At 41.1% G+C, this 23,679-nt stretch overlaps 1 long non-coding RNA gene across 2 annotated transcripts; it reads right to left on the bottom strand.

The window, feature by feature from the left end:
- Positions 1-308: 308 nt before the first annotated feature.
- On the bottom strand, positions 309-14,001 carry LOC130579411 (uncharacterized). Of its 2 annotated transcripts, none has more exons than XR_008965988.1 (5): positions 13,848-14,001; positions 13,323-13,349; positions 11,002-11,165; positions 7,550-7,643; positions 309-681 (listed from the first exon to the last, which is right to left on the bottom strand). It is a non-coding gene; the product is annotated as an uncharacterized LOC130579411 (long non-coding RNA). The 2 variants fall into 2 exon arrangements; XR_008965989.1 differs by lacking the exon at positions 309-681 and adding an exon at positions 3,479-3,516.
- Between the last annotated feature and the right edge of the window lie 9,678 nt (positions 14,002-23,679).

Raw genomic sequence — 23,679 nt, forward strand, 5'->3', positions numbered from 1 at the left:
ACCCTTTGTTATTGTTTTCTTAACAACGTGTGTAGGGGGAGTGTAAATCCACAGGTATCTGCKACTCAAATGGCTTAAATATTCTTTTCACGGGTTATGAACTTCACCGCAGAGACTTTCGCACGGGCAGGAGCCGCGGTCGCCTTTGTGCCCTCGCTGGAGGCTCTGCCGGGAGCAACAGGTGCAGGGGAAGGAGCCCGTTCTGTGCATCCATCCCTGCACTGCAGGGCACTGCACAACTGCTCTGAGATTCCCAGGACGTTTGGAAAGGACCTTAAAACCCATCCCATCCCATCCCTGTCCACTTCCCACTGTTCCAGGTTGCTCCAAGCCCTGTCCAACCTGGCCTTGGACACTTCCAGGGATGGAACAGCCATAGCAGCTCTGGGGACCCTGCGCCAGGACCTCCCCACCCTCAAAGGGAACAATTTCTTCCCAATATCCCACCYAATCCTGCCCTCTGTCARTGGGAAGCCATTCCCCCTTGTCCTGTCATTCCCAGCCCTCATCACYATGATTAGAATAACACATGGCTCTTACCCAAAAAGGATGGAGTTTGTCGCTTATTCAAAATCTCACTCTGTAGAGAAGAATGGGAACTTGGTTTCTCAATCCAGCATATTTTGGTTTGGATTCCTCTGGCAGCATCAGGCAAGCCCYAACTGAGAACATAACTTTGTTCTGCAAGATCGTGTAGCAACAACATAATTGTAAAATCTTGTGTAATGAATATTCTTCTTAATAATAAACCTGAAATTCTTAATTTTGCCAGTGTATTTCCCGTACATGCTTTCTGTGCTATAAATCCACCACATAGTAAAGTCACACAGAATAAAAAATAATTTTCATAGTAGCATGTTAGAGCAAAACACCTCTGAGGTGATGGAGCAATGCCTTCTGCACTGTTCCACACTGGCCACTCACTGAAGGCTCTGTCTCTGAAGTTAAAAAGTGTGCATCAAATCTGCTCWGCAGGCATTAGGAACGTACAGATTYTAGGGCRAGTGCCTACAACAACCYCGTATTTTAAAGCACTGTTGGCATCTGGAAACCTATTTATCACATATAAAAGTTTCACTTTTACTCCAGGTGTTAAACCCAAACAGACACCCTGCTTTACATAGCAGTGCTTATAAAAAGCATTTTAGGTAAATTATATCCCACTGGTTACAAAGGAATTATATGCAAAGAAAATCTTGTCTTAAAACCTCATTCTTGCTTCACCACCTTGGAAAAGCTGTTAATGGCTTCTCACAAACAATTWAAAAAAGGCCATTTCTTGGAAAGCAGTGAAATATGATTACAACAGCTTCTATTTTACACAGACCATGAGAAACTGTTTTATGCTTCAGCAGGAATCTACAGAAACTGCAGCAATACTCCTCGGGGGTAAAAAGGTGCTGTAATATAAAATGWGGAAACCCTGTTGGTTTGCCAGCTCAGGAATGTTACCTGCATGCAGCACGCTGCCCTGCTTAATAAAGAAATTTCTACAAGGGTCAGCAGAAAGCAGGCCCCAAGTCATCCCATTGTAATGGAAATAGGGAATAACTTCCGGAAAGCTTTGTAGATGTGGCGAGGATTATTGGAGTCATAAATAACAACAGCAAGTAATGCTGCGTGGTGATCCGTACCGGGTAATGAAAAGAGCCTCAAACAAAGCTTTGGAATTTTAATGTGACCAAAGTTCCATAGCTATCCAAACCCCGGGATGGTGCTGYGCTGTGTGCAGGGTGTTACCTGCTCTGCAATTCCTGCTGTGACTGCTGGGGCTACGAGGAATAAAACTGCTTTGGTATAAAACAGAAGAGAAAAATACTCCCTTGGGAAGACCACGACAAGAAACAACATTCTCACTCACATTATTGATGGTGTTGGGAGGCTCTCTGAAGGACTGAGGCAGGGAGGATGCAGCACCCTATAAGCACCTTGATGAGGCAGAGATAAAAATCTGCTTTCAGCTGAAGGAAGGCTTAGAGCTGGACGTGAAGTCAGAAGCAGCTGGTGAGCAGAGGCTTTGTTTGTGTGGCTCTCCCTTTGAAGGCAGCGCCATCCTGTACCTGAGGTTTGTGAAAGGTGCCTGAGAGCAGGGATAACCCAGTGCCCTCATTTGTTCCTGTCGAGCCCTGGGCTGCCTGGGGCTGTGCTCACAGGGGAACAGCAATCACAGCAAATGTCCCTCTCCTCCTCCCAAAGGCTGGCACAGGGCTCTGCTCTTCACCAGCTAAAGCTGAGCACCAGGAATTGCCATAAAGATGATGCGAGGYGCTTTCAGAGGAGAGAGCAGATGTCTCGAACTTGCTGTTCAAATCACAAGTACATCCCTGGCTTTTGAAAACTGAGCTCTGTTCAGAAGTGTGAAAAATTATTCAGGATGGTCACAGCYTGCTTTATGCAGGTCAGGCTTTGTGGCTTTGCTTTGCACCAGCAGATTCTGCTCTCTGGAATCCACACTGGGGCAGAGGGGATTTAGAGGAGCAACAGGAGGTGAGTGGGGAGGAAAAAACAACAGATGAGCCCTGAGCAAAGGTCTGGCCWGGGAAAACCTATGAAGTGTTGGAGCGTTGGCTCTGCAGCACCTGGAGCCCCATCTGCCACCYCTCCACGGCAGCTCTGGGCTGCAGAAAACTGAGTTTGGAAAGGATGAAAGGTTGGGTTTGGTACTGCTGCTCCTCTGCCCTTGTGGCTCGTGGCTCTGCAATGACAGCACGCTCTGCTTCCCACAAGAGAGGAATGAAAAGCAGAGGTGAAATAGCTTGAATTGTTTCAGGACAGCACTCCCTGACTGGACAGTCCTGCACTGGGGCTGCTCAGAGCCCATTATTCTCCATACAAGCATTCCTGAGTGCTCACCCACAAAGAGCTTTTTATCTGCTGTATCATTTTTTTTTTTTTTTAACAAAGTGCCTCGCAATGTATAAGCAGCAGGATTTGATCTGAAATGCTTCTTWTGTGATTTCAGAATTATAATCCTCTTTACACATTCTATGGTAAGAAAATTCAGTGAGCAGAAAGCGCTGAACAGAAAAGTATAGTTTAAATTCTGGCATTGACCTGGCTGGCATTGGCTCATGATCAGACCATAAAGAGTCAAGGAAAACTTTCTTATCCCATTAGTGTGTTCCTTATAATAAATTGTGATATCAGTTATATTTATACACTTCAAAAAGAAATGGAAATCCTTGGAAGATATTTTAAAAAATCTCGGTTTTAAAATTGCACTTATTGATTAATAGCTTGGATGATTTATAATCTAAAATTGTCAAGGAACATGCAAATACACTTCTACTTTCACTGTGCCACCAGAGAGGAAAAAGAATCTTTGTATTATGGTATAACAGCAATACATGGAGTGCCAAAACRGGATAAAATGACTGTTTTATAAGAACACTGGGTTTGTGATAGTTCTCAGTATTTTCAGCTACTCAAGAGAATGTATTTCATGGTACAGAATGAAATATTACAGTGCTGCACTTACCCTRAAGCAGCAGTCACTCCTTTGTTCTGACCATTTTCCTGTTTGAAATATTCAGGTTATTTAACAGTCAATTTACTTGGTTTCAGATAATTAATACTATGCAGGATCAATCAGAAAAACCACAAAACCCCTCACTGAACAACTTTTCTCCTGCCCATTATTCAGCATGCTAAGGAGTGAATGCCTCAGCTGAATGAAAGACTGCCAGTTATCATTCACTAAATACCGACTGCAAAAAAACCCCAAAAGCTTAAAAACATAAAATTTCATGATAAATAGAACATTTTACCCAGAAAAAAATGCAAAAAAAAAAGCCCCAAAAGCTTAAAAACATAACATTGCATGATAAATGGAACATTTTACCCAGTGGTGAGGCTTAGYACAAAATAAAAAGATGATGCCAAASTTTCTTCATGACGCTGCAAAAGCCCTGAGAGCCCCAGCAGTGATGTCTGTGTTATGCTGCCAGGTCTAATTCATAATTCAGGGATGCTGGAAGGGAAGTGATGAAGGAGAGGGCCTGCAGACATGTGGAGCAGCTGATCTGGGAGTTAAACACCTTGGAAASATCTTCCCTTCATTATGACCAAAGAGCAGGAAACCAGTCTGATTCCAAAGCAAGAATTTGCATTTCCCTCTCCTGGACAGACTGCCCGAGGAAMAATCCTCATTAAAGGAGATAAAGGAGCTGTGCTTGTGACACACAAAAATAAGGGTTGGCACCTGGGAGTTTTTGGGGAGAACAACACAGAGGTTTGGAGTTTATCTTTGCTGCTACACTATAAATGTGTTACAGAAGCAGCTGGTTTTAAAGAAAATCTGAAATCATTAAGCAAATAAAGCAGAAAAGTGTTTAGAATATAAAACTGTTAAAAGTGAAGGAGTAAGTTCTTGGCATCTGTAAATAAAATCTGCTGTAGATTTTGGAGACTGTTTTTCTACCCCAAAATTTATCAAGATGAAAGGATGCCTTAAGATATACTTAATTTCTGATGCATCATCATTTCCATTATTCAACTGCTATGAAATTTCTGTGGCTGGGGATGAAGGATGATTGGAATTTAAAATAACAAGTGCAGTCAACAGTTCTWTGGTCAAAGTGTATCACAGGCATACACAAACTAGAACAAAATATCTGAATATCTGAGGAACCTGGGCACAGAAACTGGAACAGGGATATTTAAACCTGCTTCATACTAGTAGATCACTAGTAATTACTAGGTTTTTAATCACTTTTTACTTTTTTTTTATTCACTACTACTACTGCTGTAGGAGCTGCAAGGCCTGACTGAAATACCTCGTCCCATGTTTGGGCCTGTTGAGATTCTCTTCTCCACTGCATTATTTGGCTAAATATATAACATATTATAAGATAAACCTTTCTGTCATTAAATTTGGGTTGGTCTTTTTTCCATAGTTCCTCTCTGTTGGAGTGGTCTAAGTTTTGAYATATCACTCCAATTTACACCTGAAATTTCAATTTGCTGAATGCAGAGTTTATGCTGCTTTGATGCAACATGGTAAAGTTCCCAGGTTGTRGATGCATTTAGCAGGATTTTGGTTTTGCTGAAGTAAAACACTGTGCAGAGTTTAATTCTGGAAAAAAAATATTCCTTTTGAGCCCTTACCATTTTTGAGAAAGCTTACATTTCTGACTTGCCTCGYACTGAGCAGGTGGAAATCAAGAAACCAACTCRATAATTCTTTTTTTCCTACTAAAAWYYWWWAAGATCTATAGTTGCTTCTCTGGGATTTCAGAACCAGAGTTCCTGACAATCCTCCCACATCTGTTTCATCAGCTGATTAAAATGCAGATCTCCGAGGAGGTAAAACATTTTTGGATGCTGGGCGTTCCTCTAASCAGCTCATTATTAAGAGAACAACTTTATGCACCATCAGCAACTTGGCAGAGTAAACATGAAACAGTTCTTTTAAACAGGACTTGGTGTTTTGTTTATGAGAACTTCCATTTACCAGGAGACTTTATGGCTTTTATCACCTATTTGAGCATAAAAGTTTTCCTTATCTCAAAAAACCTTTTAGCACAAGAAAGAATTCAAATAGGAGCCTTATGTAAAGCGATGAATATTTGGTTTCCTGATTGTGTTTTATGATTTTTGGTGGTTTGGATTTTTTTTTTTAAGCCCACAAGCCACCTGACAAGTTCTAACTTATTCTTCCAAAAGTGAGATCCTTGTGCTGATAGGGACAGCGTGTGCTGTTACACTTAATTTTATAACTACTCTTTATTTACGTTTCAAGTTGGAAAAGTGTCAAAATCAAAACATTCCAGTCAAATATGTGTTTTGATTTTAATTTTGATTTCACAATTAGAACCATGRCAAGTTTAAACCCACAGATGCTGGGTTTTTTTGAGGCAGGAATTTTTATTTTGTCATAGCTCCACTATCTGTTTTTTGATACTTCACTCTGCCAGCACAGCAGATGTTTTGCCCCCAAACCAGAAATAAGAATTAATTGTASCCCAGTAAAGCTGACCCTGTACAATGCTGCTGGCAAACCCAGGCCAGTAAGATGCACCCAGTTTTAGGAAGCACAAAAAACATTCATCCTGCAAGTTTTTTTCCTTCAGTGTCTCACCCTTATTAACATTTCAGGAATCTTGTTGGTACTTAGGGGGGGTAACTCACAGCTCCCCATTTTGGGGATTATTGCCACTGATCCAAAGCACTTTCCAGTTTAACCTCTCCATCTGATTACTCTTTTCTCCACCTCTCTAAATTCCCTGCTGGCTCAGMCAGCCACATCCAGTTGGGTTGTAAATGATGTTTTAAAGCACCCTATGGATATAGAGAGCTCCTCCTTTATCATGAACAAGGTTACACTTTGCACCTTCCTCCCAGGTAGGGCTTTACWCTCACACAGTCTGTGGAAAGCTCCMGAGCAAGAACAAAGTCCAGGGAGCAGTGAGAGATTAAAGAGTCTTGRCTTTCACTAATTRCCTTCTCTTTCCTCATTTACAAAKATTAACAACTGAGTGGTTTCCAGCCATCCCTGGGTATTGGCTGCTCTGGGAAGAGGTTCCCTGTTGTTCCCTGCTGATGATTTACCTGGGAATGTGAGTCCACACGTGCCCAACACCAACATTCCTGTGTTATTTCAACCTGCAGGAGCTGGTGCTTTCATGGTTATATCAGATTATTTACTTTTTCCTTAAACATTTTTCCATTTYACCAAGATGCCACCAGATTGTTTTCTGCCTTACCTCATTCACACATGGGTAATAGTTCAKCTTTCCTGCTCCCATTTCTGCTGTCTGGTTCACACATAATTGTTCTTTTACAACAATTTTTATTCATGTATGATTATATTTGTCAAGAAAAGTCTTCACTTGCCTGATTTGCCAGGTGTATAAACACTAAAAAGGCAGCTCACCACCACAGGGGCATTAAACAATCCTCTCTCTGCCTGATGGGCTATTGCTGCATTAGTTCARTTCCAAAGATTCTGCTTTAACATTCACTTTCTTTTGTCCTGGAGCAATGGAATAACACAAACCTTTCCTGCAAACTGCTCAGGCATCAGCACCTTCTGCAGTTTGCTGGGGAAACATCAGTTCTGTGTTGCCTAAAGCATATTTTGGTGTTCAGAAAGTCACATTTTCCATCCCTATTTATCTTGAGATAAAAAAATAATTTACCATCCAGGAGTTCAGCTGCTTCTCTTGAGAAAGGAGTGGTGTCAGMCCCTTGTTCTGTCCATCCTGCTGTTGGAGCAGCCTGAAGGAGCTGATGAGGTGTYCCCAGAGCATCCTGAAGGCAGCTGGAATTGGCAGCAGTGTCTGACCTGGGGGTCACCTCAAATATCCCTGATATTTGACCCAAATATCCCAGAATATTCACCAGCACCTCACCTCCCTGCTCTGTGCTGCTGCTGGGCCAGGGAATGAGTARGATCTTCAAACATCAACAGGTTCAGGCTTTAGGACCAATTAAGAGAGGCTTAAAAACCTGAACTAAAGGAGGCTGGTTTAACACTGACCTGTTTGCATAAAATCCTAGAGGCAACAGGAGAAATTTGGGAATATTTGGAAGTGAGAAYAGTCCTTACTTGAGACACTGCTGAAGATAATCAGCTTGAGATGATTTTACTTCCTTTGCAAGGCAGGTGTTGCTCTTCCACACTTCCAACACTTCCACACCATCTGAAAAACAAGATGTATTTTGTTAAGATAAGAATATTGGATTTTTTTTTCTCAATTAAAACCAGAAGGATAAATAAGAGGTGGCATGTTTCAGGCACTAGATTTGCCCTTGGGGGTGGTCCGTGCCATATCTGGCCTTGTTCACTTATCAGCTCTTAAAGCTACTGGTAAAATTCTTGCCTAATAACAATAATAACAATAATAACAATAATAACAATAATAACAATAATAACAATAATGATACCAATGCTAATACCAACAATAATAATAATAACAACAACAACCACATATAACTGTATCAGAAGAAATGCTCCACATTCCCTGCAGCCCAGTTTCTCTGTCTCAAAGGAATATTATCCACAGAATAGGATGAAAGCATTTTACACCACAGAGCACGGGGCTAAAATAAACTGAGTGCAATAGAAAAAGGCATGTGGCTCCAGAAGTGAGAGTGAAAAGAGAGAATTGTGCTCCTCACAAGATACTGATCCACAAACTGCTAATTCTGTGCTCAGTGCAATTCAGACTCTCACTCCCAGAACTCCATAATTGCCTCATTATTTTAATTGTAAGTCAACTGGCAACCCAACTGACCAGTCAGAAAGACACAGAAGGACCTTCCACCCGTGGCCAGAGTAGAAAGGGACATCAGGAGCCTTTCCTAAATGACCCATCAGTTCCTCATCCATCCCCCTATCAGCACTGCTCCAGACATGGCTGCTCTCTGAGTATCCAGCCTGGAGCTTTAGGAACTGGGAAGAGTTCTGGAAAATCATCAACGATCAATAATAAGTTTTTCTAATGACAGGAGCAGGAGAAAGAATATTCTTCAGGCAGGAGGACTGGTTGGAACCAGTTCTGCAGGAAGCATCACGCACCAAGGATCAAGAAGAATGCTAATGTGCAATCATTGAACAGAATAGGAGCCAAAACTTGATATAAGGCACGTAATGAATAATGCTACACAATCAGCCTCTCTACACCCACAGCCTCGCTAAATTTATGAGCCATACATGCCATTGGATGGAATTGAAATGCATTTCCCATCATCGAAGGGTACCATCCAATCTGCTCTAACACAGGACCATATTGGGGCTGAGCAGACCATTCTGTTTGTTAGAAACCCACCAGAATGTGCTGGTATTTATATCTCATAAAAGCTGTTCAGTAAACACAGTACAAAGACCTCTGATTTCACAGAATGCACGAACACGTGCGRAGAATTTCATTCTAGGATTCCAACACCAGAGAGCTCTCTGTCAAACCAGCCCAACCACCATTCCCCCAGCCTGGGGAATTAAACACCTTTCCACTTGGAAAAACCATCATAGCCTCACAGGTTAGAATTTCTGARTTGAAATCACAAACTCTGAATTTGACTGTGATGGGTATTTCAAAGGAAAATGCAGTGTTAGGGACAACAATTTGGGTTTTTTTTTTCCCTGCAGAATCCTGGCATCTCTGTCCTTTAACATTTCTGTTGGGATATTTTTATGGATGTGGCAGCTCAAGCCTGGGAGAATGACTGTTATAATTCCACTTTTATTGTAAAGATTCTTTGCCAGTCTTGGAAAAAAGTGAAAGAGAAGGAACTACAAAGCCCCATGACAACCTCTGTCGTTTACAATTGTAAAACCAGCTTTTCTGAGCCACACAAACTGAACTGCAGTAAATCAATAAACCAGGAGGGGAAAAGCACAGCAGGGTCATCACTCCTGCATTGACAAGGAAAGGAAAGGAATCTCTGAGGCTGGAAARGCACCAGGCACACTTCATTTCTGTTCCTGATTCATTGACAATGGAAGGTGGAAGAACCTTGAGGGATCAGCTGAACCTAAATGCATCTTCAGCTTTGTCAGTCCCTTTCCAGCAGCAGCAGAACCTCTACAGAAAATCAAAAATCTGCTCCATGGCTTAATTGTGGTCATCAGAGTATTTTCCTCAGCATTATCTTAAATTTCCCTTGCTGCCTTTATAAACCATTATTTCTAGAGCTGCATGTGGTGAACAGAGGGGAAAATGCTATTTCCTCTCACTGGTTAAAGATTGCAAAATAGTAAATTTAATAATGTCAAAAACATTTCTACTGAAAGAACTCAAAGCAAAAGAGACTCTCTAGAAATACCTGAGAGAAGGAGAAATCAGCTCTCTTGGCAGGCTCTTGCTCTCTGGGCAAACCAAACACACRCAGCTGGAGTCAGTCAGGGCTTGCAAAACTGCTCCAAAGAATGCCCAGATCTCTGCACTGAGCCTGGAAGGTGTTTGGGTTTGCCCAAGGAGTTACAAACTGCCCCCAGGGAGTCTGAGAGCTGACTGCAGGGATGGGTGATCCTGCTCCCCTGGTGTTCCCTTCCTTCCTGCAGGACAGACCTTCCTGGGGATGTTCAACCTCTGCCACCAGAGCCCAGCAGGAGCCACAGTCAAAGAGGGATTGACTCCAGGCTGCTCTCTTCAAAATGGGCAGATTCAGGATCCAAAACCTTCAAAAAACCCAGAAAGGTTTGGGTTGGAAGGGATCCTAAAACCCATCCTAAAGCCAACCCCTGCCATGGCAGGGACACCTCCCCCTGTTCCAGGGTGTCCAAATCCTGTCCTGGCCTTGGACACTGCCAGGGATCCAGGGGCAGCCACAGCTCCTCTGCAAACTGACCACCCTCAGGGTGTCATAATTGTTTTTTTAATTATTTCAGAAGAATTTTGTTGCAGGACACAGAGCAGGTTTCCTCAAAAGCTGTGTGAGCAATAATCTCACACTGTAACTCAAACCCACAGCATCACTGCAGTGATGACAGATTTTACTCTGTGTAGTATTCATAGACAAGCAATAAAATACATTGAGAATCTTAAACTTTTTTCCTAAACTTTACAAATTATTCATTACAATTTTCTATACTTTACTTCTCTCGCTAAGGTAAATTCTGTATTATAATTTATAGAAGTTGCCTAGCTCTGGGATTCTTAAAAAATGAACAACATTTGAAAAGAAATCTTGAATTTGGAGTCCTTTCATCACAACTCATTGAGCCAACAGCTGAACAAAACACAATGCAAAGGGAAAATGATTGAGCTGACAGAAATTATCAGGAAGGTATTTATAGAGGAAAATATAGAACATTCAYTAAATAAAATAATGTTTCATCTAAGTGATGGCTAATTTTAATAAAATATTTGTGTGTAATTTAGTTTATTAAAATATTTATAGCCTGTTAACACTACAATAACAGAATGGGCCATGCTGTGCAACTTTCTTTCCAGGACAAAGATGCATTTCAGAACCATCTCAGCCCAGTGCAGGGGGAAACATAAGTGACGAGGCAACTTTATAGTGGCTCAGAGTCAGAAAATTCTGGTTTGTTACCTTGGTGTTGTTTTGAGTCGATGGCAACAAACCTCAGTCTTGTGCAAGCATTTTGGAGAGAGAATTACAGGTATAATTCAGGAATAAGGTGCTTTGTAGGGTGGAGTTAAACTTCAAAGGCGGTGAAATAAGGGCCAGTCATCACTGCTCCTCACAGWGTCCTCCTATTGTAATTAAATAGGACATTAATTGCCAAGTGTTATGACATTTAATCAGCTGTATAAAAATAATAATAATAGTAATAAGAATGATAAGCATCATCATCAAAATTATTATGAGAACGAGCTGAGATCCCATGACCAGTGTTTCTAAAAGTTGTTACAGACAAGTCATCCCAGAGTGTAAGTAGTGGCCAAAATATTTTCTTGGAATGTATCCTGACAAATGTTTTTCTTTAATGAGAATTTTTGCAAAGAATCCCAGGGTTCTCACTCACCAAATGAAACAACAGCTTTCCTCTGCCATTGTATTGGATCTATTTATCCCTATAAATATGTGAAATGTTTCTTTTCTTTTTAGTTAGGACACATTCATGAAAAATTGTCATTTTGCACCGTATTACAGGGGGCAGGCCAAGTAAAGGATGGCAAATGATTTGTCACAAAAGTATGAACAACATTTCAGCTGCAGACCCTAAATAAAAATCTTGACTTTTATTCTCTGATTTTATGCTACTTTCCTCTCCCACACAAAAAACTGGATTAGATACATCCGTTCCTTTCTTCTGTAGCACAGGAACTGTCCCTCAATAAATGGGTGTTTAAAACCCTGTCCTCCAGGCCTTTGTAGAAAACATGAAAACAATGAAAATAAGATAGAAATGTTAAAAAAAAACCCTCAAACAAAAGTCCGGCTAAAAAAAGAAACAAACCAAACCAACCAAACAAAATCACCAAAAAAACTCAAAACCCAGCAAAAAAAATTTTTTAAAAATCACCAAAAAAAACACCAAAAAACCTCACCAAAAAACCAAATTAATGACTTTGAACATGTTTTGAACTATTCAGGCTGAACAAGAAAGGATGAATCAATGGATCTCAGCAGTACCCACTGCAGGYTTTTTATCTTTTCCTTGCACATTCCCAGTTCTCACAGCCTGGGCAATTCTTACACAAATCCACACAAATCTCTTTTGGTTATTCCACACAAATCTCTTTTGTTGTGAGGTTTTGCCTGTTTGTTTTCCACTGAGCCACTTCCAACAARCACCAAAACCCACCAGTGAAATCCTTGGTGCTGGGTGGGAAAACCTTCCYGGGCTATTACGAGGAAAAGGAAGGTTCCTGTTATGTTCCAAGCACATTTCATTGGGATGAAAACAGGAATGGAGAAGCACAATTTTTTTCATCCTTCCAAGCAGAAGGAATCATCAGTTTTGAATGCACAGATTCATTGTCAGCTCATGCCTGAATTCCAGGAGCCACCCTGGTAGGGAGAAAATTCACTCTGAGGATAAAGGGAAGGAATGCAGTCATGAGGAGCTGCAAATATTTTTCAGCCTGGTCCATGCAATCACCCAAAAATGCTCCTGATGTTCTGCAAACATTCCATCCCTCCCCTGGATATCCTGACACGAGCTCTGCCTGGCAGGGAGCAGGTGCCTCCACAAATAAAAAAAGAGTTTTTTTCCATTATTTTGCAGAACAGCCAATTAACCTCCTTTTAGCTCACATATTCTTGCCAAATAGTGACACTAAGGAATTTTCTTGTGAACTTGGTCTTATCTTCAAGACTGCTAATTTGGCAAAACAATTACTCCCAACTGCTTCCTCTCACTCCCCAATTAACTCATTTTTTTCTCATATTCTCATACACAAAGCAGGCAGCTCCAGCAGCAGGAGTTTTCACTGGATGGGATGTGCCRTTTCCCACACTCTGCACTGGTGCTATATTTGTTATTTAGAACAAGCCCAGATTGTTCCTGGAACGGTGCCTATAGAAACTCCTGCTGTAATGTGTTTATGTGATCTATAATTACGGGCAAGCTGCGACCTGAGCTCTGCCTCTGCGTTATCAAACGCCAGAGCCGGGCCCTGGATTAACTATTCCATCTGATAAATCCCCTCTCTTCAGCAGCTCATGCCACAGAAGCTAAAAGAACATTGAGGTTGCATTTTTGAGCTTCAGGAGAAAAGCTGGACAATCTGTAACATTCCAAGCCAGTTAAAGGATGTTCAAATCTGCTGAATTCTCCCCAAAGTAGCAGGAATGTCGAGGCACCAGGATGAAAATTAGGCCAAGATTAGTTAATGTTGGGTATTTGCATTTGAAAATGTTGTCAAAAACCACAAAGAAGATGTAGGAACTATCATGGTCCTCACCTGCCAACAGAGCTTCACGCAGCTGAGCTGTGTACACAAATAAAAATGGAAAAATCTGGTTATAATCCGAGCAAACAACAGATTATTATGAATTTTCATCTAAATACTGTGTCAAGATAAATAATTAGGGCAGTCTCAGTAACTGTAGGAAGAAAAATCTTTATAGAAATAACATTTTAKTTAAACAGAAGAGTAGAGCTGAAASGTTTAWTTATTAGAATTATTTTKATGTACTTCACATACAGACCTCAATACCTTTTCATACCCAATATTTTCTATTTTTCTGACATTAAACATCAAAACAAGTTTTTTCTAAAAAAACCCCTGTAAATACGTGCTAGTAATTTTCATTCATTCTGATTCAAGGCAGCAAGTTATCAAGCAGAATTTTTAAATCATCATAATRTTTATAAATACTTTTACTCCCATCTATTAAACACCTCTTTCACATGTGATGCCTGAGACAGATTTATAAAATCTCACTTCAGTACTATCTCATCTTTCTCTCCAATGCCATTGTCTCACCTGTGCATCACCACAAGGCAGATAAAGGGGTTCTGATGGTATTTTTGGATATTCGTTCCCATTAATGAGGCAGAATATGACATGTAAATCATCCAAAGTGCAGAGGGACAGGCAGGGCAGGGGCTGSTGCTGCAGTTTGACATTTTACATCTTCTTTCTTTACAAATTTTATTTTGAATGGAATCCAAGCCTAAAAGATGAAATTGCAGTTCTGAAATGGATGTGGCCAAAGGAGCACCAGCACAGCTGGTCTCTCTGAAATGAGKTGCAGATGGCAGAATTCTTGCAGCAGCAATCTTACAGAATTTGGTAGGAAAATTGCACAATCTGCCTTATCAGCTCACCAAGGGCATTCCTGCAGGTGTGGGGAACCAACTTCTGCTCTCTCAAATCTGACAATTCCCAATTTGCAACTCCAGCAGCAGTTTTTTACATCCAAATTAAATATTATTTTGTTGGTTTAGTCTTGCTCTGTCCTTCTGATCAGCTGCAAGAAATAATTACTCAGTATTTTGATATGGAGCTCCCATCGAGTTTGGAGTTTTCTGTTGCAYCATGGCATGATTAAAGATTATATARGAAKTTAACACARGCTGGTACCTCTGACCCAGTGAAAGGAGGAAGTAAAGGAAAAGTTCCTTCTTGAGGTCACTGTGACTGTAAGGACATAACAGACATGTCTGACATTTCATCTCCCACAGGGAATTCCCAAAGAATTGCAAATCAATACCTCAATTCCRAGCTCTTCCAGCTCCAGCTCCTCCTTCCCAGCTCTCTGCAGGTACACAAAGCTACACAATGCTTTAGTCAGGAAAATAACTCCACTGTAGACCTCATTTTTAAAAAAAAGTTAAAGTTTTTACAGATGCCTGAATGAAGTCTGTCCTATATGTAATATGAATGCCATTTGAATCCATATAGGAAATACCATATGTGTCAATGTCTTTTCACTAAAGAATGTTACTTACAAACACACCCAATTATCTCCTCATGGCAGGAATTTCTAACATGGCTAATGTTGCGCATTTAATACATTTGGGTTTATTCTAAACATTAATAGGACCTCAATAAGTAAAAGATTAAAAGCCATTGCTACACCAAACCCCAGTACCTGAGCGTGCCAGGGGCTGTGGGATGGGGAAGATTATTGTTGATAGGAAAATGTGTTTATATGGGATCAGGCTTTTTTCTCCTGAGCTCTGTGATGAATTTTRGGTTACCCAAGGTAAGCCATCACTCTCTCGTGCCTGTACCACATCACCAAGTGCAGAATTCCAKGTCCTGCAGTAAWCAATCCCTTCTCATGCCAGAGGCTCCAGCTCATCCCAGWGCCTTCAGCTGGGGCACTTTTGATGTCCCCTTTGCTGTGATGTGGAAATACCTCAACACAAATGTATGGATGTGTGAATATGGATTTGTAACACAGATTAGGCAAATTATTTTCTGCAATATTCCTTTCTGCCCACTGCAGCCTCCTGGGGCACGATCTGCTCCCAGCTGTGCTCTGAGTGTTCTCAGATCCAAGGGGATGTTGTGATTTTTACACTGTGTGTAAAATCAGAGAATCTTCTTTGGGGTCTGCAGCTGCAATATTATTCCTGCATTGTGAGGAATCACTTGCCATCCCTTTTCTTGGCCTGCCCCCTGTAAAATGGTGCAAAATGATAATTTTTCGTGATTGTGCCCTGGAGTTAATGGRATTACTCCCCTCAGAAAAATGTAAGCGAAGGATTTTTCCCTTCTCCTTTACAGTGGCAACTGAATTTCACAGATCCACTGAAGAGGGAGAATTTTCTTTGATCAGATTCCACACCAGAAATACAAATGTCATGTTCTGCTCTACCCAGAGCCATTAACACTAAACTACAGCTAATAAATGTGCCACAAAAACAAGAAACAAACACAAATCCCACCTCCCACGCTCCTGCACACCAGCAGCTCAGTGCCAAAGCTCTCCTGGTTCTTGGAATAATCCTGCTGGTGTTCTTGGAGGGCTCCCAGGGACAGGGACAGCCAGTGGAGCCCTTTGTGTGAAGGCACATTTAGATAGAGAGAAGGTCATTGAAGATAATTCTGCTTATGAAGAYGGCTGCTCCTTTGAGTCAACCCATTTTTTAATTATGTGTTACTCTTCAGGTGGAATTTTGGATGTTATTTTCTTTGATATCTCTGTGACTCATGCTTCAGTTGAGCAAAGCAAGCTTCAATTTGCTAATGCAAGTGTGTACAAATTTGAAACTGGTTAGGTTGGGTGTGCCTGCCTGTAGAAACACACATTTTCTTACAGTTTTCAATGAATGTTACTGGTGCAAAATTATCTGGCTACATCTTAGTTGAATTTACGTATTTCATRGTTTGAATGCCATCCTTTCAAAGTTAATTCAGCTGGCTGATTGCTGAGGTTCAGAAGAGGAAAACTGCATTAATTGTGATAAAACCAGTGAGTGATGAGGAGTTGTCTGTCTTGATCAGGTCACGGGGGTTACACAACCAGCTTGGCATCACCTCACACCTGCTGGAGAAAGCAGGGGGGAAATTCAAGGGTTTTCATTGAGAAAATGAAGAAATTGCTCTTTTGTTTCACTTCAGGCTGTAGCCTGTGGTTTGCAAAGCGTGGAGTGAGCCTGCTCCCTCTTCACCCTTCTGCGAGGATGCAGGGGAGCAGAGCCCACAGCTCCTTCCTGGGGTGATGGGAACATTTCATGAAGGGAAAAAAAATAGGAAAAAGAAATAGGAAAAAGAAATAGGAAAAAGAAATAGGAAAAAGAAATAGGAAAAAGAAATAGGAAAAAGAAAGGGAAAATGTTCCAAGCCCTCTGTGTGACCCTCCCACTCTCCCCTCCAGCTCACACTGCCATGGTCAGCACAGCATCACAAACAAATTCCAGGCTTCTTGAGGAATTTCACCAACACACTGGGACTTTTGGGGAGAAACTACAGAAATAAGTTTGCATTTAAATGTAGGTAACTCTCCCCCAGTGCATTTCCTGGCACTGCAGAAATCCTGATTTATCCTATGCCTACAGTGTATTGTAGGAGAAAAACAAGGCTTACAAATCAATATTTCAGTGTGCTAATCCACTGCCTTGCAATATACTTGTTTATTATTTGCAAATGTACAAATATGCGAAAATTAATTGTACCATTTGCTTTCTCAAAATAAATATGTTTTTTCATCTACCAATCCAAATGTTTCCAAAGAACTGAGTGATTAATATCGTCTCTGAAACTGTGATTATGTCAATAAACATAAAGCAAGATATTGGACTAAGTATGACTCCAACTGTGAGTGATTTATAGTGATAAAAATACACAGATGCCATCTGTACCAACAGAAGAACACTCGTCACAAATTTGTCTTGTGGTAACACTTCTCTCTCATTTATACTGAAACGAGCACTATTTCTCTTCCAAAGGCACTGACAGTAAAATATGGCCACTTTTCAAGTGAGTAACCCAACAGCAGGAGAAATACACCCAAAACTATGAATTAAACTCATTCTCTGACTCGYTGAAGGCCTCCAGGATGTATCATTGAATGCTCACCAAGCATTAARCCCAGTTTTCCAGCCAAACTCAGGAGCTGCTTCCCCACTGAGAGGTTTTTTGGGGGTGACACTTCTTACCTTTTGCAGAGAAAATCAAAACAAAAAAAAGAACAGGAGAACCTTCATCCAAAATGGCAAAATCTTCAGGTGGAGAAGGCARCCCAAGTCATCAGTCTGATCTCAGCAGTGTGGATGGAGCTTGGCAGCTTCTCTGCCACTTCAGCATTAAGGCAGAGGCCACGGGGGATGCACTGGGGAAAGCAGGGCAGGACTGAGCACCCTGATAAATATCAGTCAACTTCAAATGCTGACAGCCAGATCAAAAGAGAAGGAGAATTTGAATAGGATCTGCACGCAGAGAGCTTCCAGCAGCAGCTGCAAAAACAAAGATTTGGTACCCAAAGCGTTATTCATTTCTAACTATACATGAAATCCTGAGAGTTTGGGAGTGGTGAAGGGTGACAGCATTATTATCATTTATTAGCAGGTGAAATAAAGCCATGGCAAGTGCAGGGCAGGTCTGGCTGGGTCCCCCTGAGGATGCCYCATATTCCCAGTCCTGCCCTGTGCCCATCTCTGGATGTCTGGAGGAAGGCACCAACACCCTCAGCCTTTCAGAAATACTTTTCACCCACAGTGGCCTGAAGTGTGCCTGCCTTGGGCTCTAAAATATAGCAAGAATGTAAATTAAAGTGCAAAGTAAAGCTGTATTTATTTCTGATTTTTGTTCTGTCACTGTGCTTCCACCCCCACTTCTGTCAGTGCTCCAACCCCGCAAAATCTCCTTTGTATCAGAAAGCTGACAGATTTAGCTCCTGAACACTCCAAGATACTTTGCCTGCTGAAATTTAGGAAAACAGAACAGCTGTCACTCAAACATACTTTGCAAGCAGCAAGCCTGTTCAGTTTCTAATGTTTACTCCCCAAAAATCAACACTTCAATGACACGTCCTACTGACATCAYAAACCCCACACTGCAGTCTGACAGACATGTGGAGCAAACCARTGCCAGAGCCTGGCCTTCCAGAGTTCTCACACAGCTGATCTTGGGAATTTGGGAAATCACATTTTCTTTACTGTTTTGAACTGTGTCTCCTGGTCAGGTTATGATTTTTTTTGTAGGAGTGAAGAGCTGAGGATGATTCCACCTGGAGTAATTCACTGCACAGGCACAGCCACAGGAATGGATAAGGAACAGTTTGCCATGAGCTGAATGGCTGAGGCTGCTGATTTCATGTTGATTTTTTGGTTCTGGCATCCCTCAGGATCACACCAGGGTGCTACACTCAAACCCAAGTGCTTTTTGCCCCACAACAAGATGCAAGATCAAGAAACTCCCCTGGACAATGAGCATTTTCTCATGAACTWACTCGTTCATGATTTCACCTCCTGATCTTCTCAAAGTGCACTGAAAGGCACACAAAATCCCATTTATCAAGGACTGGGGGAAGACACAGCAAAAACTCAGCTCCTGATAGCTTTWCCTCTAAGAAACCAACCAATTTTCAGATTCCATAGAACCATCACAAAAATGAAAAATAAATTCACTGACTGCACAGCAGACAACCCCCAGCACTCAGTTTCCATCAGTCAAGCCTTGCTACTCATTCTAGGGGGCGGATTTTTAATTCCAACTTTGATGCTGCTCTGCTCATTAGCAGATTTTCCATACCAGCCAAATGCCACTTCTGTGCCAGCAAGACATGCAAAAGTGGGTGATCTGAAATTATTTTCCCTAATGACATTTTCTTTCTGGATGCAAATAAAAATTGTGTCTGAGCGTGTATCTGTATAATGCAATTACATGGCTTGACACAGTAACTGCAATMCTAAATTAAACAGCTGCACATGAAAACTCCATGAAAATCTAGTCCTGGTATTTAATATCCATCGTTCACCTGTCAGCAGCCACCATCAGGGGCATTTCTCTGCTGATTTGTGAGTCAGAATTGCACAATACTCATTCTAAAGCAGTAACCATTCCCTCTTAGCTTGACTGTGGATATTTACTAAAATCAATGCAAAAAAATCACAGGCAGCAGCAGACACTTTTCTTCAAATGCACCCATAAATATGTACTACTAATGAAGTAAAAGTTGTATTATTTCTTAGTTTTTCCATGCTGCAAAATACTTCAAACATTTTTAATTTTTTTTTAAACGTGATGGAAGATGGTTTCAAGGTATTTGCACTTATCAATACCCTCAATTGAACAATATAGCATGAATAATGTGCACAGTGAAACGCATAAGGAAAATGTGACTGAAAATTAAAAAAAAAAAACCCTAATTTTACATTGTTATAAAAAAAAAAAAAAAAAATGGAAAAAGAAAAACAAAAAGGAAAATTTGAATAAAAATTAAAAAAAAAAAAACCCTAATTTTACATTGTTATAAACCTCCAAAGTGCATCCATATACCAACAGTTTTCACACTTTCATACCTCAAAATTAATAGAAGATGTCTGTTTTTCTTTGTGTCCAAGGCCAGGTTGGACAGTGGAGGTGTCCCCGTCCATGGCAGGGGTGGCACTGGGTGGGCTTTAAGGTCCCTTCGAACCCAAACCATTCTCGGATTCTGGGATTCCACATGTCACCTGGATTTGGATATAAAACAAWTCATAGGGTGAAAAATTAGCCTAAACATTTAAAAGTAAATTTCAAAACAATCACAAAGTTGGCATTTTTCAAGACACTCAAACTCCAAAAGACGCCCCTACACTGCTTCACTAAAATGTACGTCTTAAAAGTCAGTCTTGGTGGGATTATTTGAATTTTCAAAAGCGGAATTTCTGCTTTTGGGTGTATCTAAACCCTCTAAGTGAGGGGAGCCGATCAGACTCAGTCCCGGAGGGAACGCGGAGCATCCCGGACATTCCCAGCTCAGACACGGAACGTCCCAAATCCATCAAATCACGTGAAAATCCTCATTTCCATGGCTGGCATCAGAATCGTCGCTGGTGGGAAAGTGAGAGGACAGCTCTCTCTGCTGGTGCTTTCCTGAAAAAAATAACGCTGGAGTGGAAAATATCGCGGAAAATGAGCGCTGTCCCCAGCTCCGCTCGCCCGCTTTGTTTCTGCGCCTCCCCGTTCTCCTGCTGACTGATGGCTAAGAAAGAACAGAATTTGGTAAAATTCTGGTATTGAAATGCTCTCAGCTGTCTGTCAGCAGGCTGGGTTTTGCCGCGATAAGCACTCCACAAAGTACTTTAAAAAGCAAGCACAGAGAAATGGGATTTGCTGGAGGAAGGAGATGGCTCAGTTAAAGCAGCACCATCAGCAGTGATCGAGGCGGCTCTCACCGCAATTTTCTGCTCCAAATAAGCAAAACTCMACCTCTGGATGACAGGAGGATTCCTGCTTTCTGCTTTTTTAAGGAAGGGAATGAGAACAGGAGGTCAGCAACTAAACTTGATGTGAATTCTGCAAGCAGTGGCTGTACAGAGTGAGAAWCCTTTGTAACCAAAATGTGTTCAGAAGAAGGCAAAAGCTGAACCCAAATCCTGCTGGGTTTAGATCTTGGCTTTGGGAATGCAGAACAGCGAGATCTGGTCACCATTCCCGAGGAAGCAGAGACTCTGACAAGTGAATGAAGCAAAGAGACTCTGACAAGTGAATTCCCGGTGTTTTAGGATTCATTTGTGGGTTCAGAGCACAGTGAGGAGGAGGTTTTGGTGTGTTCCCCATCCCTGGAGATGTTCCAGGCCAGGCTGGACAGGGCTTGGAGCAGCCTGGGACAGTGGGAGCTGTCCCTGTTCATGCCCTGACACAGCCTGGGCTGAGCCCACCACTGTGAGGAAGAAAAAGAAGAGCAGAAAAAAATGAGGAAAAAGCAGATAAATAAGGCTTCCTTCTTAAGAGTTTGATTTCCTTGTTATAATCAAAAATAAAACCCCATGATTCCAGTAAATATGATTATAAACCAAATGAACTCACTTTTAACAAAGCCTTGGTTCAAGCACATGTTGAATTATTACACCAAATGAAATTATGCCTTCACTGATTCCAGATTTTTTTTTCCTAGAGCTTTCATGCCTATATAAACTAAATATATTGCTTAATAAATTTTCTTTCAATATAAAACCATGGCAATATTTTCACTACGTTTCCATGCACATATTCCTATTATAGTATTTTCTTTTATGTAGCATTATATGAACAAAAATAGTGCAATTTTGTGKCCCTATTTCTACACAAAAGATAGAACATTTATAGGACTTATTGAGGGTAAATTATCAAAAATTCAAAGCAAGTTAAATTTCCAACTGTCATTAATTTGCAGATTGTGAGCTCACATTGCCTACAGGTACCACGCAGAGAAATATTTATTTTGTGAAATCTATAAAGAGAACTGGGAGTTATTTCTAAATGCTAACATCACACAAAATCTGCATTTCTGCAAATGAAACTGGTTTTTTTTAATGTCATATTACAATAAAAATCAAGACACACATTGTGAACAAGACTTTCAGACCAATTAGGCACACAATTACATGTGCAGGAGGCATGCACAATTGTGCAGCTAATTTGTGCATGAAATGACTCTGATTGCACAYCCTAATTGGATAAATGTGTGTGCAAATGCCAGCAGTCCTTGGTGCCACAATTATCCCCTGCACATCCATAGTCATGGCAACACTGCAGAAATGACATGCAGCCTTGCATACCGAGCTGGGCTTGGGATTTCAGCACAAATCYTTTTTGTTTTCTCCTACCTGGACATGATATTTGTGGAAATTTCSTGCTTATTTCCCATCCAGATGAGGTGAAGTGATGGACATCAGCACTGCCAAGGGATCTGATTATTTAGGGAACAAGAAGAGGAAAAGTTGGGAGTTTTTGTCTGGAGGTGCAGCACCTTGAGAGTGCTCTGATAAGGGAAGAGATTAAAAACCTACAGTGGTGTAAAACACAGCAGGAACATGGAAGTTTATATTCCTGACTCCTACCTGAATTAGAATGACAGAATTTACGGGCTTTAGTTGTGGTGGGAGTGGGAAGGGTGAGAGGCCTCAGCCCACAGAAGGTTCTGGACCAACCCCACTGGATCATTTGGAGATTTTTGTGGAGGTGTTTTCACAACCATCCATAATTTATAAAATTAATAAGTGCAAATAACCTTCTGTCTTCTCCCAGAGGTGTTCAGTAATTCCTCCAGACATGACAACCAACTCTGTGCACTGCAATGGTCACAGTCTGCAATATTAAAATTAAAATAAAAATAAATCCTTCCATTTGAAAACAATGGAGTTCAAATACATCTCAATACTCATCAGTAGGAGCCCAAACCCTGAACAAGTTCTTAAAAGAAACAATTGTTTATATTATTTCTTTCTAATTTATAGAGCTCTCTAAACATACAGAGATAGATAGATAGATAGATAGATAGATAGATAGATAGATAGATAGATAGATAGATAGATAGATAGATAGATAGAAAGAAAAATGCTTTTCAACAAGAAGGGACTGTTCAAAGGAGTCTGGTGGTGTTTGAAACTGCATAGGACAAAGGCTCCATAAAGTCTCCATTTAAATTTTGGAAAATCCTCATGAAAATAGAAACTGAGCAGCTCAGAAAAAGCAGAAATGTAAGGGTGGAGTTAATGCAAACTCTGTGTTACCAACCCACCAAGAGCACTCAACCAAGCGCTTCCAAAGCTCTCTTGGGAATTTTAAGGATTTTCTTCAGCCAGATGAGTTTATTTTGCTAGCAGAAGGTATGTTATTAGGAGTTTATCTTAGAAATGAGGGAAACGGCTTCATCCTTCAATTGTCTGCAATGCATTTTTACTCCAACAGCTTTTTCCTTGACTTGAAAACTCCTCATTTTAAGGGTTGTGCAGTGGTAAATCTGACAGCCGAGCCACCTCAATCTGATGTGATTTTGGGCAGGTCACAGCCTCCTCTGGAGCTTTGTTTCCCCCAAAATGAGGTACCAGCCCTGTTTATGAGGTTCCCATGCGTGCCCCACCTGTGCCGACAGAAACACCATCAAACTAACAAACGAGGCCGTGTGYTCAGCTCCATAATGTTGGAAGGAGGTGGGAGAGGAGATGTTTGGGGTTTGATAGCTTTTACATCATAATAAAGACGGAGGGATTGCAGTTTTGGAACTTGTTGATATGCATGGAACTCCAGAAGCTCCCGTCCTTTCCCCGCAGCGCATCCGTCACGGCGATTCTCTCCCAGGACAGAGAAAAATGATTCAGCAGAAATTGAAGTTCCTCATTTCTATGCTGCAAGGGCTCATATTCATTTTCAGAGGTGGCTGAGAGCCTCAGAAAGA

Source organism: Malurus melanocephalus, unplaced genomic scaffold, assembly GCF_030028575.1.
Source record: "Malurus melanocephalus ecotype Western Australia unplaced genomic scaffold, MMel_1.1 scaffold_272, whole genome shotgun sequence".
In the NCBI taxonomy this organism is placed as follows: Eukaryota; Metazoa; Chordata; class Aves; order Passeriformes; family Maluridae; genus Malurus; species Malurus melanocephalus.